Source organism: Pteropus alecto, unplaced genomic scaffold (assembly GCF_000325575.1).
Source record: "Pteropus alecto unplaced genomic scaffold, ASM32557v1 scaffold61, whole genome shotgun sequence".
Taxonomy (NCBI): Eukaryota; Metazoa; Chordata; class Mammalia; order Chiroptera; family Pteropodidae; genus Pteropus; species Pteropus alecto.
Genome location: NW_006434835.1, coordinates 19119227 through 19136456, shown reverse-complemented (window position 1 = coordinate 19136456; position 17230 = coordinate 19119227).

Genomic DNA, 17230 nt, shown 5'->3' with positions numbered 1-17230 from the left:
GTTATTTCCTCTGGGCACCCTGGTTATGGAGGCATGCCTCAGGGAAAGTTCCAGTTTGCCTCTGTTGGGTTCTACTGATTTCCAACACATTTTTGCATTGATTTCTCCATTTGTGGTTTCCACACTGTGAAAGTGATGAGAATTTGGACCCCATGTCTGCGCTTTGGCACAAGCTTGGATTTTCATCTTTCACAGATGATCTTTTCTCTACCCAAACGATCGTCTTGCTTTCATGACATCACCACTCACCAGCTGGTGGGTAGGGTTTGTCTAGACCTTCTAAGCACCCACCTAGATGTTAGGTCTCATTTCTGGGCCCAGCCACCTTTGAGGCTATGGTCTTCATGTCTGCCTCTGCTTGGGTGTTAAAACCTCAGCCCCAAGTACACACATCTGGCTTCGATTCCCCTTTAGCTCTTCCTTTCCACTCTGGTTTTGAATGCTCACTTGTTTTTTGGAACCTGGAATTTTTTCTTCCTTTCAAATGCAGCTGTGATGTCGAGTTGTTTTATTGTATTTTATCCAATATTTATATGTGTGTGGGGGAGGGGGACTTCCATGTCATCTCAGACCAAAATTCCTTAGTGCTGTAATTAGCTGTCACCACTATCTTTCCCACTGGCTGTGTGACCATATCTTGTTATAGACACTCAATACATTTCTGTGAATAAGTGAGAGAATAAGCCTGTGGTTCTTTCGTACTACTTCCTAATTACCCCCTGGCTACAGCTATCAGACATTAGAGTTTTAAAAAGACAGCAAAGGCAGAAATGGGGGACTTAGAAGACAAATTTATAACAATGAAATCTCGTAATAATACACATAGATTTAGAGATCATGCATATTTTACTTCATAATGACAGAGTTTAATACTGAAAGTACTAACTGGAAAGAACTATCAGTAATGGAAATCTTTAATACTGCAGTAGAGCCCAGCAAGAGAGGATCTGTTCTCATAAACTGTGGAGGATGGTGATGGGAGAGGAGACGAAGCATTTCAGGCATATTCACTGGCATCCGGCAACCTGAGTCCTGGCTGGCCTTCAGGCGGACACCCACCTTTTACCTGTTGGTCCACCGCAGTTTACCTGCAAGAGAGTTAATGCTCCTCCCTTCCTCTATCCATACAGTGAGCTGCTGTCCACGCTGCCCCTGGAGAGTCAGTGCCCTGACCTTTTCTTTCCTTGGCCCATGATAATCCCTGGGATAGTGTCTGGCATGCAGAGGAACATGGTGGAGATTTGAGGCCTAGCAGCGGGGCACACGTGGTGGCATCTGACGTTGCATGTGGTGGATGGGAACCTCTTCTCCCCAGCACGCAGAGCCTCCCCAACTCCCTGGTGGTCTGAGGGTCTCAGGCAGCCCAACCCAGATTAACAGAATTCAAAGCTCCGAGCGCTTTTCCATTTGCCATGGAGCCGACTAATTTAATGAAGCCGTCACAGTGCAAACCCCGGGGCTTATTGGAAAAGGACTCGAGCTCGACATTATTTCACAGCAGTAGATTGCATCATTTTCATTTCACAGCTTTCCAATGGGAAATAATAAAACAAAATTACAAACATAATGAAGAAAGAAAGGAGGAAAAAAAAAAAAAACCCTTGGGTGAGAGACGCATCCTCTGTACTGTGACAGGGCTGGTTAGCTTATTCATTTAAGCCAGTAAATATTACCTGGCTTCACTCTGCAGGAAGGAGCCCAGGATGCCTCCACCTGCTGCTGAAGATAACAGGCTGCAATAACTCACTGTCCAGCACAGCCAGGAGCCGTGAGCACCCCTGCAGAAGGCTCGCTGGATGGCCTTCCGAGAAACTCCAGCCTCCAGGAACACAGCCCTCCCCTGGACCCACAGCACTGGGGTGAAGGGCTGTCATTGGTGATGTCGGGGTAGGCTGGTGGACTGTGAATGTGCACTGCATATCTCTTCCCTCCGGTAGACAAAGCAGCTTCCCAGTGGGGCTTCACTCATCCCTGGGATGGAGGAAAGATAATAGGTCCCTGTCCCTATCCACTTCTACAGGAGACTTTGGTGTGACAAGGTCAGCTGAAAGCCGGACACTAAATAGGAGTCAACAGAGAAACAAAGCTCTTTTCCAGAGCCATTCTCATTCATGGCACTGAGGTGTAAGCTCGGCTGGGCCTATTGTTCTGTCCTTCAGCACGAGGATGCCCAGGCCCGTCCCCTCAGCGTGGAGACTGACCTCCTCCTCCATTCCACCCAGGCCCAAATTCCTCTCCTGTCAGTGGAGAGTCTGAGGCCATCTAGAATGTGCTCTCTCCCCTCCGGTAGCCTCCTCCAAGGCCGGCACCTCACCTGTGTCTTGGCCTCCTCCCTTCTCACTCTTCCAACCCCTCCCCATTAATTTCTCCACCCTGATGTACAGAAAAAAAAAGCTTCCCCTTGAGGCCGATCTCCCCTTATTCTTTGATCAGCATTCTCCTCTACAGCAAAGTCGCTAGTCCCGTGCACTTAGGCTCAGATCCTGGCTCCCGCAGTTCCCAGCTGTATGACTAGGGACAAATTACTTAACTTCTCTGGACTCGATTTCTTCCTCTCTAAATGGAGCTAATAGTCATATCTATCTCATAATTTTAATGTGAGGTTTGATAAAATGATCATATGATGTTCCCAGCACAGAGCCAGGCATGTATTATGTCTAAAAATGTTTGTCGTCATTGTAGTTTTTTTGTGAGTGTGAAACATCAGTCTCCAGAACAGAGGGCTGACCCTTCATCCTCCGTGGTCACTTAGGGATCAGGATGGGGCCTGAGGCTCCCCTGTGGAGCTGCCCAGGGTGGTGGACGAGCCCGCTGCAGCACTGCTGTTTGGTTCCAAATTGGTGATGAGCCAGGAGGCAGAGGAAGCAGAGGAGAGCAGTGAGGAGCAGTGAGGGAAATGGAGGTCCTCTGGCTGGTCTTGGCCCATCATTGCCTGCCGTTCTCTGCCATTTGCCCGCTGGGTGCCTCCTCAGCCTTTGTGTTCATTCCCTGCCTGTACACACTGATCGGGTCTGTCACCTGTGTGCTAGCCCCTGTGCGTGTCACTGTGCGTGCACAGCCCTGTGGGGAAGCCACACCATGCACGGTGTCAATGGAGTCATAGATGACGGATGACAAGCATGCCAGTCACAGAGGCCTGGCAGAGGAAGTCCATCCTGGCTTCGCACCCCAGGAGCTCCCTCCTCACTCACAGGGGTGGTCACGCCATACACCAACACCCAGGAAATGTCTCCAGCTCTGCTTTCTGCCCTCTGTCTGACTTTTCTGATCTAACCTATGAATTCAGCTCTCGTGCCTGAGCTCGCCTCTCTTCATGCCTCATCAGACTGGCACCTGCATGTAGCACATCCATGATTTTCAGTTTGGGGCATGATTCTCAGTGTTAGACACTGTCATAACTCTATGTCCAGCACCCAGTGCCTTGGGCCTCCACCTGCCTACCAGTGGGGGCCCCTACTCAGGAGGTAGGGTCTGCTGTATCTCAGCAAACTGGGGGTAGGAGTTGTAGATCCACTGATAGTTTAATAGGACACTTGGTCCTGCACAAGGGGGGTAGGATGTTAAGGACCCAAAGCAGTTCAGACAGAATGTTGTGTCAGAAAAGAGGTTCAAATAAAGAACTCTGAGGTTCAAAGGGCCCATGTGCAATGGACCTGTATCATAAGTGAGGTTTCAAAAAGATGGAGATGGGGACACATCCTAGATGATAAGAACAGCCTGAGCAAAGGCCCGGAAGCAGGAAAGGATGGGCCTTTTTCAGGAAATGGGCAGAGGTCAACCAGCCTGAGATGCAGAAGACATGGAAGAGAGTAGGGATCAGGTAAGGCCAGGGAGGGGGCCCTGAACGCCAGATGGAAGATTCTGAAGTTCGCTGGGTAAATAGTTGTGAGCCACGGAAGGTGCTGGAGCAAGAGGGTGACAGTGACCAGAGTGTCCGAGGAGGAAGATGGGTTAGGCAGCAAGGAGTAGGGAGGAAGAGGGTTTGGAGGTGCGATTCTGTGATCAGGGTCCTGTTAGAGACTCCAGAAATTGTCTAAGATTATGTCACTCTCAGAGTAGAAAAGACGCAGTGTTTCGGGAGATTGTGGTGGAGGGTGTGGGAAGGAAAGAGGAAAGGGGGGAGAGGAGGTGGAGCGGGGTGGGAGGATGGCCTTCGCGCTGGATGGATCCTGCCCTGCTTACTGAGCAAGGGTCTTCACAGCCCCACATTTAATTGTTCTATTTGAGTATCTGATAACCAGGCTTAATTATTTAATTATAAAACATTTTAGACACACAATAGAAGAAGAATAGTAGCTTAGCAACCACTTACACAGCGCTTACCCTGGGCTCAGCATTGTTCTAAGAGCTTCAAAGAATTTAACTTAGTTAACCCTCAAGAAAATAGTAGCTATATAAAAATAGCTACTACTATTATCTCCGTCTCACAAGTGAGTGCTTGAGGGCTGAGAAGGTTAAGTAACTTGCCCAAAGTCATATGACTGGTAGAATAAGTGAGATTCAAGTTCAAAGAGTTCACTCCAGAGTTCTGAGTTCATAACCACTAGGCTATGCTGCTTATCACATTGAGGATGGAATAATGAAATCGTGTGTTCTCACCAGAAAGAAAATGCTACAAATACAGGGAAGTACCTGGTGCAAAACTCCCTAATGGGCTAACATTCAAAGTTAAATAGTTCTGCATCTCTAACAACTGGTTAGCCACACTGATGCTCAGATTCATACACTCATCAGCTGTTTGTTAGGTAAGGAAGAGAGAAGGGAATCAGCGTTTAGTGAGCGTTTGCTACGTGCCGACTCTATATTTATGTGCTTTACCTTCACTACTTTATTGAAAGTGAACAACATTCCTGAGGTAGGTGTTATCCTCGTGATTTGACAGATGAGGGACATGAGTCTCAGATAAGTTGAATAACTGGTTAAATAGGAGCCGGCCACCAGTCCTCGCCTTGGAGGACAGAGAGTGGAGGACAGAGACGGATTTTATTTCCAGAGAGGCGGAGAGTAGAGCGGAGTAGGAGGGAGGATGTGCTACATGTGATAGAGGCCACCTGAGAACAAAGGGCACGAAGAAGGAGGTAGAAAAGCTCCGCAGAGAACGGGATGGCTGAGTTCTAAGGCCGACAGGACCAGAGGAAGAGAGGGCAGAATTCCAGACCCAGGAACCCAAGTTTGCTTCTCCACACTGTCTGCGAGTACTTGGCTCAGCCTTGGCTATAATGCGATGGCGGCATTATCTTTGTGGACTTTCAAGCATTTCTTTTGAGGTTGGACTAAAGGAAGGCTGAGCCATCCCCTAGGAAATTTTCTGGACTCCCCAGCAGGAGGGGTGCTGGGAGGCTAGGTATTCCCTCTGTGTCCCAGCGATACCCTGTGTCTTCACGGAACACTTTGTGTCTCTCTGTCCTTCTGCGGAAAGAGTACGCTCTGCATGAAGTCAGCTTAGCACTTCATGACTGGCGCTTCCTCTATCGATGTATCTGTCCTCCTACCTGCATTTGTTTGTAAACTTCTCAAAAGATGGGACCCACACTGCATTTGGCAGGGCCTGGTTCTCAAAGGGTGCTTGTTGAACTGAAGCACCTGGAGTGGACCAACCAAATTTTCCAGCTTAAGCTGCACCTTGACTAGCTCTCACGTCTAATCAGCCAGGCCAGGATCATATATATATTTTTCTGTTCAGAACAGGCCCTTGCAACTTGGGCGGCACAAACGGGCTGTAGTTCATTCTAGCCACCAAGAATTCTTTGTGTTGGATTCTGAAGCTAATGAAAAACTCAAATGTAGCCTCTGTTGATGGATAGTGAGGTGCTTCTGCTCTGCGGCCCTGGGGAATTAACAATATAGAGTCAACAGGAATTTCAGAGCATTCGGAACTGCCTTGAGGACCGTCACGCTGTCATCAGAGTTATTCGGCCTCCCTGAGCAGGACTGGCCCATCTGAGAATGGCAGGGCATAGGGCAAGAGCCCAGAGGACCGCCATCCCCTGCCACAGTTAGCTTTGGGACAAACAGACCAGCTCAGCTTCTGGGCAACAGCCGAGCTGTGAGGCAGTGCTTAGAGAGGGGACCCAAAGGAAGGCAAGGCGGGCACCAGCAGATGTGTTCCATAGGATGTAGTTCAGATTCAGAACCAGAAGCTCCAGTGTAGGAGCATGGCTTGAATATGAAGGCCCTGCGTCTGCTGGGAATCCAGTGTAGCCCAACACATATTTATTCTCCATTATGAAGCAGCATCCTTCCTAGGAAAACAGATTTAGTTACCTCTGCCTCGTCTCAATCCATTCTTTCTCATTGCAACAGCCCAACCGCATTGCCTAGAATTCCATATTTCCAAGGTAGGATGAAAGAAAAGTCTGCAATACAGAGCATGAACAGAATCTTGAAAGGGCATTTCTAGCCCCACTTCAGCTTCTTTGTGGGACTGTACCCAATCGTAGGAGCCACTTTGTTCTATTTTAAGATGTCTTTAGAAATCACTCTTAATTTACTCAAATCGATACTTAGTAGATGCCTACTCTGCGCAAGCAGCCAGGGTCTACTGAAGCTGCAGTGACATAAAATGCCCGTGCCCTGCCTGTAACCGCCTGGGAGGAAGGCGGTGTTTTCCCCCTCTCCAGCTCAGGAAACTGAGTTTCAGAGTGGTGCAGTGACTTGTCCAAGGTCACAGTAAGTGATAGGGTGGGCAGGGCAGGAACCCACTTCCTGCAGCTCCAGACCCCAGGCCCCTGTTCTCTTTCCTTTTTTTCTGAAGAAAGTTTAACTTTTAAAAAACCTAATCAAGAAAAACACGAAACTGAGAGTACACACAGAGTAACCGAGAAGTTAGAAATGTAACACGTTTTTAAAATTGTCTTTTCTGTTCATGATGAGAAAAGCTGGTTTTGGGTTGGTGATGATTAGCCCAGTTTGGCTGAAAAAAAGATTCAGCCCACTAAAAGTCTGTGCTAGCTAGCTCTGTCCTTTAAAAAAAACCTCAAATTTATATTTGATAATTATTTTTATCGAAGTAATAGACTGGTTTGAAGTAAGGTTCGCATATAGAAATCCCCTATTCCACATGCAGTCCCTCGCCTCAGAGATAACATCTAAAATTTTCACAGTTCTAGAACTTTCCCCTGGCATTTACCTGTATAATTTAAAATTACACTGCTATTTCTTGAAATATCAGTTTTAGACATTATTTATTGACTTTGTGCCATAGGAGATAAGGACCAAGTTTTTCCATGATACTACCCACGTTTCTCTTTTATCCCCGTAACATATTTATAAAATAATTCTTGGCAGAATCAACAATCGGCACTTACACAATGAGCCAAATTGTGAATTACATACACCCTTACCTCCTTATCTATTCCTTTGTTTTTCCTAGAATTATTGCTTCATTTTTTTTTTCATTTCCCCGGTTTTCTGTGAATCTTTCACACTTTTCTCCAAATTTTCTCACATGTTATAATAATATTTTTCATAATCTCAAATCCTCATTGTTTTTCTTAAGAGTCCTCATTTAAGAGGCTTTCTATTTAAATGTCCCCACATCCCAACCCCAGTGTTATTCTTTGCTTTCAATGCATGCTGCATAGCAGACAGCCTGGGAATTTTCTTCTCCAATTCTGATTTTGGTTCTCCTTTCTTTTAGATTCTTTATCTTCTTTCTCTTCTTTTCTTTTCCTTTCTTCTTTCTTTTTAGACAACATCCTGGAATCTACTCCTAAAGATGTGTGTATTCATTACAGGTAAATGTTTTGAACTTGAATTTGTCAAGGCAAATGTTTTAAATAATAGAACCGTCTTTATTCTACTTCACATTTGTTTTCTACTTTGGTCGTGTATGAAATTCTACAGTGAAAATCATTTTCCTTCAGAATTCTGAAGGAACTGTGAAGAGTGAGCTTTATCAAAGTAATATACTTGTAATATATAATCTGGCTTACCCCAGTTTCATGGAGGCTGGTAAAAGATTCAAGGCTTCTGGGTCAGAGACAAAGTACAGTTTATTACTTACAGCAATGAGCGATACCAGAATATCAGCATTTTTTTTGCACCTGTTTCTCTAACTCCACTTCTTATATGGAACATAAAGAGGGCCAAATGACACCTGCACACCTACAATGGGTAGTGTTACAAGAGAGGAAGCCCGAGCTTGGGGAAGCTAAGTCTTTCATAATGGGAGTGCCTGCCTTTGGCTCTGGAGGGAAACGCTCTCTGTCTTCCAAAACTGTTCACTCTACAAACACGCCTGAAAGCTAGTCCCGAACAGAAGGTAGTCAGTGCCCCTCTCGCAAGTGCGCTCAGGAATGCAAGAGACACGTGATAATCGTCTACGCGAAGTTGTTGCCTCGCCTTCTGGCTTCCAGTGCTGCTTTGGAGCTTCCGCTGATGACAACGCAGTCATTTTCTTTTGTTTGTCAGCTTCTTTAATCAGTTTATTTAGTTTGCCTTCTTTTTTCCCCTCCTCTCTTGGACCATCTCTTTTTTTCCTGGTCATCTGATCTTTCCAAATATCAATTTGGAGTCTCATAGCTTCCATTTCTGGATTTTTTTTTTTAATTATTAGATGGTTTCTTTCTCCCTTGTACCCTCTTGTGAAATTCTCTAGTTTTCTTTGGTTTGTTTGCTTTGTTGTCTGTCATTCAGTTTGGAGGACTTTTCTCAAATTTCCAATTACCTACGCATGTAAGAATATGTTTAAGAATGAGAGATTAAAACAGCTAGACATTCTTTGTGCGGGGGCAGGGCATGCCACCTGGTGAACTGAGCCATAAGGTGATCAAAGGTGATGTTGCCTTTCATTGGGGTCTTTTTATTCAATTGTCAGTATCAGTGGGTGTTTGCTCTTGGTTCCTCTAATTTCTCTAGAAAATAATCGATTGGTTTTCCCCCTAGGAGATTTATGCCAGACTTGGCTTTCTAGACATAAGGCAGGGGAAGACGCTGAGATACCACCTTTCAGCAAGCATGTTTTCACGAAGCAGGAGAAATAAATACGTTTGATAAAGCAATGCCTCTTGACCTTCGTGTTCTCACAGTGGTCTTACTCTTATCCCCAGCCTCTCAGGGGCAGGCCTTAGCTTAGAGCCTGAGACTCCTCTTATAATGTAGTGGAAAACACCTACAAATTGATTAAAGCAACAGGATGTGCGATTTGAATACTTACTGATCTTCACTAACTATGCTCTCTCAGACATTGCCATTCTTAGTGGGTGTGTTTGAGGGAAAATCTGATGCAGGGCATCTTGAAGGGAGAACTTGGGGTCTTGGTGATGACATTTTCACATTGAATTTTGTAATATGACCTTGGTTTTTTGATCGTCAAGGTGGTGTTTGCCCCTCTTTTTAAAAATTTTCTTCCTAAAGTGTTTGTTAAGCTCATTATACTTTCTGAGCATCTGGTTCACATGCATTGAAGACCTCCTGCCTCTTGGTAATTTTCAAATCTTTAATTAAATTTCAAGATTCCTGCTACTATGGAGCCTTTATTGCTCATCACCTGGTGAGCACATGCAGTCACAGAGTGGGAAGGCCCATAGCCTCTTCTGACAGTGTATCTGACTTTATCAGAATCTCGATGGCTGGAACATGAGAATCTGTATCTGAGAAAATCCCCTAAGTGATTCTAGTGACCTACTAGTTGACAGAGGTCTGTACACTCTTGCCTCTCATGGCTAATGCCTGAATATTGGAGCTCCGATGTCCTAGGACACATGTCCCTGGTGCAAACTACCTGCCCGTTTGAATCTCTGCCAACCCATTGCCCTGGCTGGACATGGCCTAAACTCCAGACTTAACTTTGCATCACCACTCAGCTGTGGCCTTCCCATAGGGCTCTTCTCAGTCCTCACACTGCCTGCTGGCTGGCCTTCTGGGCTCACTTGCCCTGCCAGGACTCATATCCTGACCCCCTCACCTACAACACCACCACCCCAGTCCTGATGCCTTGCCCCACTCTGCCTGGAACATCCAGATCTGCCTGTGCCCCATGTCCTATAAATAGAAAAGGTGCTGTTGGGTGTTACAATATTTGGCCTAATAAGAGATGCACACAAAGGGCACCAAGAAGGAAGGGGTACCTCCAACGGGCATCCCAGGGAGTTGTCACACGGAATAGTTTTAGTGGAAGGGGACTTTTTTATATTTATAGAGGAGGGTGAAGTCAAATCTAGGAAATACTTACCAAATGCATCCTCCTATTATAATACAGGTACTACTGCTCTTCCTAGTCCTGCTAATAACCACATATGTTATCACAGAATCCTTACCCGAGGATAAACGCTGCATATGTATGTATATACATGTAATTTACGTATATTATTTGAGACTTTTCAGCAACCCTACGAGGGAGACATGATTGTCCCCATTTTAGAGATGTGGGAAATGAGGCAAAGAGGAGAATTTTTCTCTCAAGACCTCAAGACTACTAAGCATTGAAAGGAAGACAGGGCGGGGGGTGGGGGGCCCGAGTTTCCTGGTGGGTATCATCTCTGCATCGTAGGCCCCTGCTGCTGCCCTGTAATTGAAGAATCAGCTCACCCCTCTGGGAGAAGCAACCTCTTCTCCACCTTCCTGGGAGACATGTAAATAAAACTCAAATTGCCTGGCGTCTCCCCCTCAGCATGTAGACCAGCAGGCTCCTCCCTCGCGGGCATTCATTATTCTGGTGAGTGAAGTGTGGCTAATTGTAATATTGATAATTCGGTGGCTACAAGAGTTGTCCGAAAGACAAGGCGGCATAGCAAGGCTGCAAGCTCATTTCTTTCTATACCCTTCTTTTTTGTTCTCCGAAAAAGCTTCCTGAGGCATTTGCTCAGAGACTAAAAGCAGTCATGGCCAGATTTGAGTTACTTTGTAAAACTTGTGACATGCTCTCAGAGTTAGGCAAGCAAGAAAGTATTTGACTTTTGTTCTAATGAAAGCTACTTTTAACATTTAAAATAGAGAAAACAACAATACTTTTGTACTTCGGAGTCTAATATTTGCCAGCACGCTGCAGTACGCACCCCTTGAAGCACACGACATACGAAAATCTAGGTTTACAGAAAAGTTACACTGGAGGAGATTATTTATTTGTTCACAAGGATGCCTTTATATAGGAATTCCAATAATTCGAAAATCTGAATCCTAGGTCATGCCCTACCACTTACAGGCATAACCTCTCTGCATCTCAGTGTCCATCTGTGTAAAATGGGGAGATGTCACACTAAGCCGTTTCACGTGTCCCACAAGGCTGCCCTGAAAATCTAATAAGGCACAGATTGTCAGCTGAGAGGTACTGTAGAAAAGTAAGGCGACTTCAGTGAGAGAAGTGGAGGGCTGGAGCGAGGGGAGAAGAAAGTTCCTATCTGGGAGCGGTCCCCCCAGGTTGTTGGGGGAACAGCCTCCCACCTGGCTGTGAACCATCTGCCTTTGGCTGTCACTGCAGAATATGGACTGATCTAGTTGCATTCTCCTGCAGTTTCACCCCGCAGCCCAGCCACTCAGTTAAATACTGCAGCTCTTGAGTATATTTTAATTTCTGATCATTAGTTACAAGATTTTCTTGTTAATTCTGATTCAGCAGATTTTGCTGAGACAGCTCTATTTTTTCCACTTTATTTTGGTCGTGCTGCACAGAGCCTATTCAGACAGACAATAAATTCGGGAGGCTCACCTCCCTCCGGGGATGAAACATCTGCACCTCTAAAAAGGACACAGCCACAGGGGTGGTGACAGGGGCGGGGTCCTCCTCTCAGTCTCTTTTACAGGGGATTCTGGGGGGCCCTTTGTGATTCTGGCCCCAGGACACAAAGCTGCTGGTGGTGATTACATCAGGGATAACAAGGTTCTCCCAGAGCCCCAAGACAGCTCAGTAAAATCGTTCTTGCTTTCCGCTGTTTTTATTAGATCACAGATATCATGCATTGGCTGTAGATTTATCTAACCTGGAGACACCAACAGAATTTTGCAACCAGTGAGATTGGTTTTGAGCCCTGTACCCGCCTCCTCCTTTTCTTCCTTCCTTGCGTCTAGTAGCTCATCCTGGCCATCAGTGTGAGTAGATTTACCCTTCTCCTTGGTCTGGCAGGTAACCCCCTCCCAGCCTTGGGCCTCGGAAATCAATGAGCTCATCCATGCTAAAATGTTGTTCTGGTTGGTTGTAATACCCTTCCCAGGGACCAGTGGTATTTTCAGACATCTTAAGAAGAGCTGATACTCATACAGGATTTATCATGTGCTGGGCGCTCTTCTTAACTCTTTTTATACATGAACTCACTTTACTTCTGCATCGACCCTGCGAGATGGGGGTCATAATTTCCCCCATTTTACAGATGAAGAAACTGAGGCACAAAAAGGTTAAATAACTCTCTGTTGTCACCCATATAATAAGTGGTAGAGCAAGGATTTGGTCCCCAGTTCCAGAGTCCGTGCCCTTGGCAACTGCACTTTATTGATGAAACTTGATTTTGTCATAAGGTACTGCTGGACTGGCCTGATGCCATAGCAAGACAATTCAGTCTCAGGGAAGAGAGAGGGCCTGGGTTACATCTGTGACAGAGAGAAATAGACCTAGCTGACTGAGAGAGGAAGTCCTGTCTAATGGAGTTCAATCCAAGGCAAGAAGTAGCAGTCCAGACAAGCAATCCACATCCAGAAGGCCAGCATAAGGTGGAGGGGTATCCCAGACCAACAGATAATCCAGGGCAAGAAACTCTCAGCAGTGCAGGCTTCAAGGACAACTGCCAGCTGGCTACGGGACCTGGGTTGGACTCCAAGCTGAGGTGGGCTTGGGAGCAGGAGTTAAGAGTAAGTTAAGAATCCCTACCTCACACATATGTCAAAACTAACTGAAAATGAATCGATCTAAATATAAGAGTTAAAACTGTAAAACTGTTAAAAGAAAACATAGGAATAAATCTTATGACCTTGTATTTGGCAATGGTTTCTTGGATATGACACCAAAAGCACAGGCAACATAGGAAAAAATTAGATAAATTGGACTTTATCAGAATTAAAAACTTGTGCGTCAAAGGACATTATCAAGAAAGTGAAAAGACTGCCTATAGAATGGGATAAAATATTTGAAAATCATATATCTAGTAAGTCTAGTATCCAGAATATATAAAGAACTCTTACAACTGAATAATAAAAGGACAAACAACCCAATAAAAAGATAGATGAAGGAATTAAATGACATTTCCCCCAAAGAAGGCATACAAATGGCCAACAAGCACATGGAAAAATGTTCAGCATCATTAGTCAGTAGAAAAATTCAAATCAAAACCACGAGATACCACTTAATACCCAGTAAGATAGCTATAATAAAAATAAAAATAAAACAAGTGTGGACAAAGATGTGGAGAAATTGGAACACTAATACACTGCTGATGGGAATGTAAACGATTCAGCCATTGTGGAAAACAGTCTGGTGTTTCCTCAAAAAGTTAAGCATAGAGTTTATCATGCCATTCCATTCCTAGATATATACCCAAAAGAAATGAAAACTGCTCAAACAAATACATGCACGTGCATATTCATAGCAGCACTATTCACAATAGCCAAAAGTACAAACAATACAAATGTTCGCCAATGGAGGAATGGATAAACAAATTGTGGCATATACATACAATGGGATATTATTCCGACATAAAAAGGAACTAACTGCCGTATATGCTACAATGTGGATGAACCTCGAAAGCATTATGCTAAGTGAAAGAAGCCAGCACAAAAGGTCTCATATTGTGCGGTTCTATTTATATGGAATATCCAGAATAGGTAAATCCATAGAGACAGCGGATTGGTGGCTGTCAGGGACTGGGGGGGAGAAGAAAATGAAAAGTAACCACTTAATGGGCGCGGGTTTTCCTTTCGAAGTGATGAAAATGTTTTAGAACGAGAAAGAAGTAGTTGTGCAACAATATGAATGTACTAGACAACACTGAGTTGCTCACTTTAAAATGATGAAATTTATGTGAATTTCGCCTCAATTAAGAAAAGAAAAAAAGGTAGGACCTTAAACAACCATGGCACCAGGCAGGGCCTAAGACCGGTTCTCAAGTACTTGAATGGAGGTATAAATGATGTGGTAACCAAGCACAGGCACAAGGCAATGGGCCAGTTATCAGCCAGAGGCCTGGTACTAAGCCTCAGCATATAGGGCCAAGGCTCCCCAAGCAGGTGCAGGCGACCCCCTGGAAGAGGGTCAGGGACAGAGCCAGAAGGGGAGATGAACTATGCCAAGCTGGGCACAGAGGGACCTGGGATCCCCCTTTCTAGGTAGGAAGTTACCAGTAGCGAGGAAGCAAAAACAAGTGACCACGGGACACAGGGCAGCTTCCTGTGATTTGGGTATTTCTGGCCTCCCTCCCTCAAGTTGTATAACCCTGGAGGTTTAGACAAATGCATTTGGTGGACAATAGAGCTCAAACACAAAGGAACAAGTGGGAGGAGTGGAAGAGGAGGGAATGTGGTTGTTGCTTAGAAAATGAACCAAACAGCTGGAGGTAAAGCTTTTGTTACAGGCTGCTAACTCTGATTCATGTGTCTATAATCCTGACTGTGGTATGAGTGATCCAGGAAGTGCGATTATTACCTCTCCATGCTGCACCCCCAGCGTGGAGTTTATTAGAAGTAGTTAGCAATGTCGGGAGTGCACTCATCATTACGCAGAATAAGCCGCTGCCTGAATGGAGAGCCACTTCTCCTCCTCGGACGCTCAAGGCCGTATGTTCAGAAAGCCCAAGGCCCAATTGAGGAACTCTGGGGCTCCCAGGGGAAACCCCAGCTGCTAGCATGAAACACGCATGGAGGTCTCGGCCCAGAATGAGCAGAGCCAAGCTTCAGGGCGGTGAGTTGAAGTCTTCCAACCTCCTTCTTCACCATCAGCTGGTAGTAGCAGGAAAAGAGAGGAATTTGTGAAAAGAAACAAGAGGCCTGTGACCCCCAGGTTCCTGCCCTCCCCCTCTCCGGGGAAGTGGAGAGAAGCAGTTGGGTGCATATGTCTGGCACCCCCTGCCCTGTGGCCAGGTTTCCTCCTAAGCTATTCTTCCTCCTCATTTCCCCTTAGGCTGCTTTTTGTCCCCAAAGTTCTCCAGCTTTGTCGACTTCTTCCCCACCTAAACTCTAAGGTTAAACTCAGCTTGTTCCTGGGGTGAGACTCCTGCCACCTCCTTCTGTGACTGCTTCTGGTCCCTCCACGATGGGCCCTAGCCTCCATCCTACCTATTGCCATCTTGTCTTGCCTGGAAGGCCAGTTTGCACGCTCTCAGTTTTGAAATCTGTCTTGATTGTCCACCCTGATATGCTTTCTTTACCACTAAACAACTTAGGACCTGTCTGTGCCTCTCTTGAAGGCTTATTCTATTCCATCTTGCATTATGGTTATTTATTTCTGGCCTTGTCTTAACTCTGCTTACTAGTCTATATGGATCTACCTTTGAATCATCCCACATCAGCACAGGGCCTAGCACATGGGAGATGATATGTGTTTATTGAATGAATGAATGAATGAATTTTTCCAATCTGAGTCAAGCAGAAGAGTCTTTAGAACCCCGCTAAGCCATCCAGGAATCCCACAGAAGCACAGGCACGCCCTCCTCCCACCCTCGCTGTTTCTCTCCCTCACACATCTTTGGCAAGCTTGGCTCCCATCCTCCCACCAGTCCCAAGTAAAAAATCTATTCTCTATTTCCTGCGTGTAGCACCCTTAATATCAGGCCTGAAAACAATTTGCAATCAGTTGCACTAATTAATCTAATTGAATTTAATTTCCCTTTCTTGGTGTTAGGGGTGAGTGAACTCCATATGCTGACTTATGGAAAGCAATATGCAAATTTGTATCTTGAGCCCAGAGCCCTGCTGATTACAAAAAAGTCTCTGCTGAGGCCCTAGGAAACACAAACCACTGTAGATTCTGGCCTGACACCCTTCTCTTCCAGCTGCCTGGACGCAGTATCTTCTTGCTGTGCCACCTGTGGCTGGGTCACCCCATTCCTGCCCCAAACTACATTGTTGGGTCCCTCTAAGGGGTCCCTAGGAATCTGGATACCACATTTTCTACTTGAGCTCTCCAGCATCTGGGTTCCTACCCTTTGTTTTGCTGCTGCTCCTTCTCCCTCAGTCCCTCTTCCCCCATGAAACTTAGGAATGGATTCTAAGTTTTGCTGGGAAATCTGATGAGTACCCTGTTGGTGAGACATTCCACTTGGGGAGATGGTGGGCCCTGCTTTGCTAGTTGCCCTAGATCCTTCCAGTAGAGAGTAGTTGGAGGTCTTGTGCGGGGAACCTCTCCACAGTGCAGGAATACCAGGCCTGTAGCCCCCACTACTTCTCTCCACTGCTGTGGAAAGAGGGTGATATCACCCATGGATGGCAGTGGAGCAGAGAATGACAGTGAGCCATGATTAGCCATGGCTGGGGCCCCGGGTCCTTCATAGAGCCCTGTCCTCAGGAGCTGCCACATAGGGAGGTGCTGAGAATAGATAAACATGGGCACCAAGGCTGTCACTCACTGAAGGGCTTATACTCCTGGTGCTTCCGCTCTGTTAAAACTCAATGTCTTAGTTTTGGATTTGCTTCAAAATCACCCAAGGTGGGGAGAAGAGTATTGTGCAGAGTATAGAAGAAACAAAGTTGGCTGTGAGTTAAAAGTTGATGGTCGAAGCTAGGTGATGGCTTATTGGGTTTTATTATACTTTTCTCTCTATTTCCATATATGTTTGAAATTTTTCTTAATAAAAAAGTATTTTTAAAAGTCCTAGTTCTGAAGCTGGATCTAAGAGCTGGCTTTTTTATTGCAGTCGAGCGGGAGCTTAGAGGGAATGAGAGAAACCACAGGAGGCTTTACTGTCAGCTCTTGCCATACCTGGACCAGTGTAGACAGAAGGCCCCACCCTCCCCCCACCTCCTCAGGCAGAGGAAGGGAGGTGCAATCTGCAGTGGGGGGGGGGGAGGGGGCGTGAGGAGAGTGTTGTCGCAGCCACCTGCGTGTCCTTTGGCCGTCCAAGTCCACTCACTGAGCAGGAAAATACAATGATCCTGGCCCCAGATCCCTGGCAGTAAAACAGCAGTGACATGGACCAGATTGTGGAGGACACTTTGGAGAAGAAAGAGGCTGATGGGAAGAATTCTATTTGAGGGTTTGCAATATTTTTATAAAAGAAAAAAAATGTGAAAGTTTGTATTAGATATGGAGAGAAAGGCACAGATGAGAGACATTCCCAAGGGCAACCCATAACATTTCCGTTTATCGGTATGT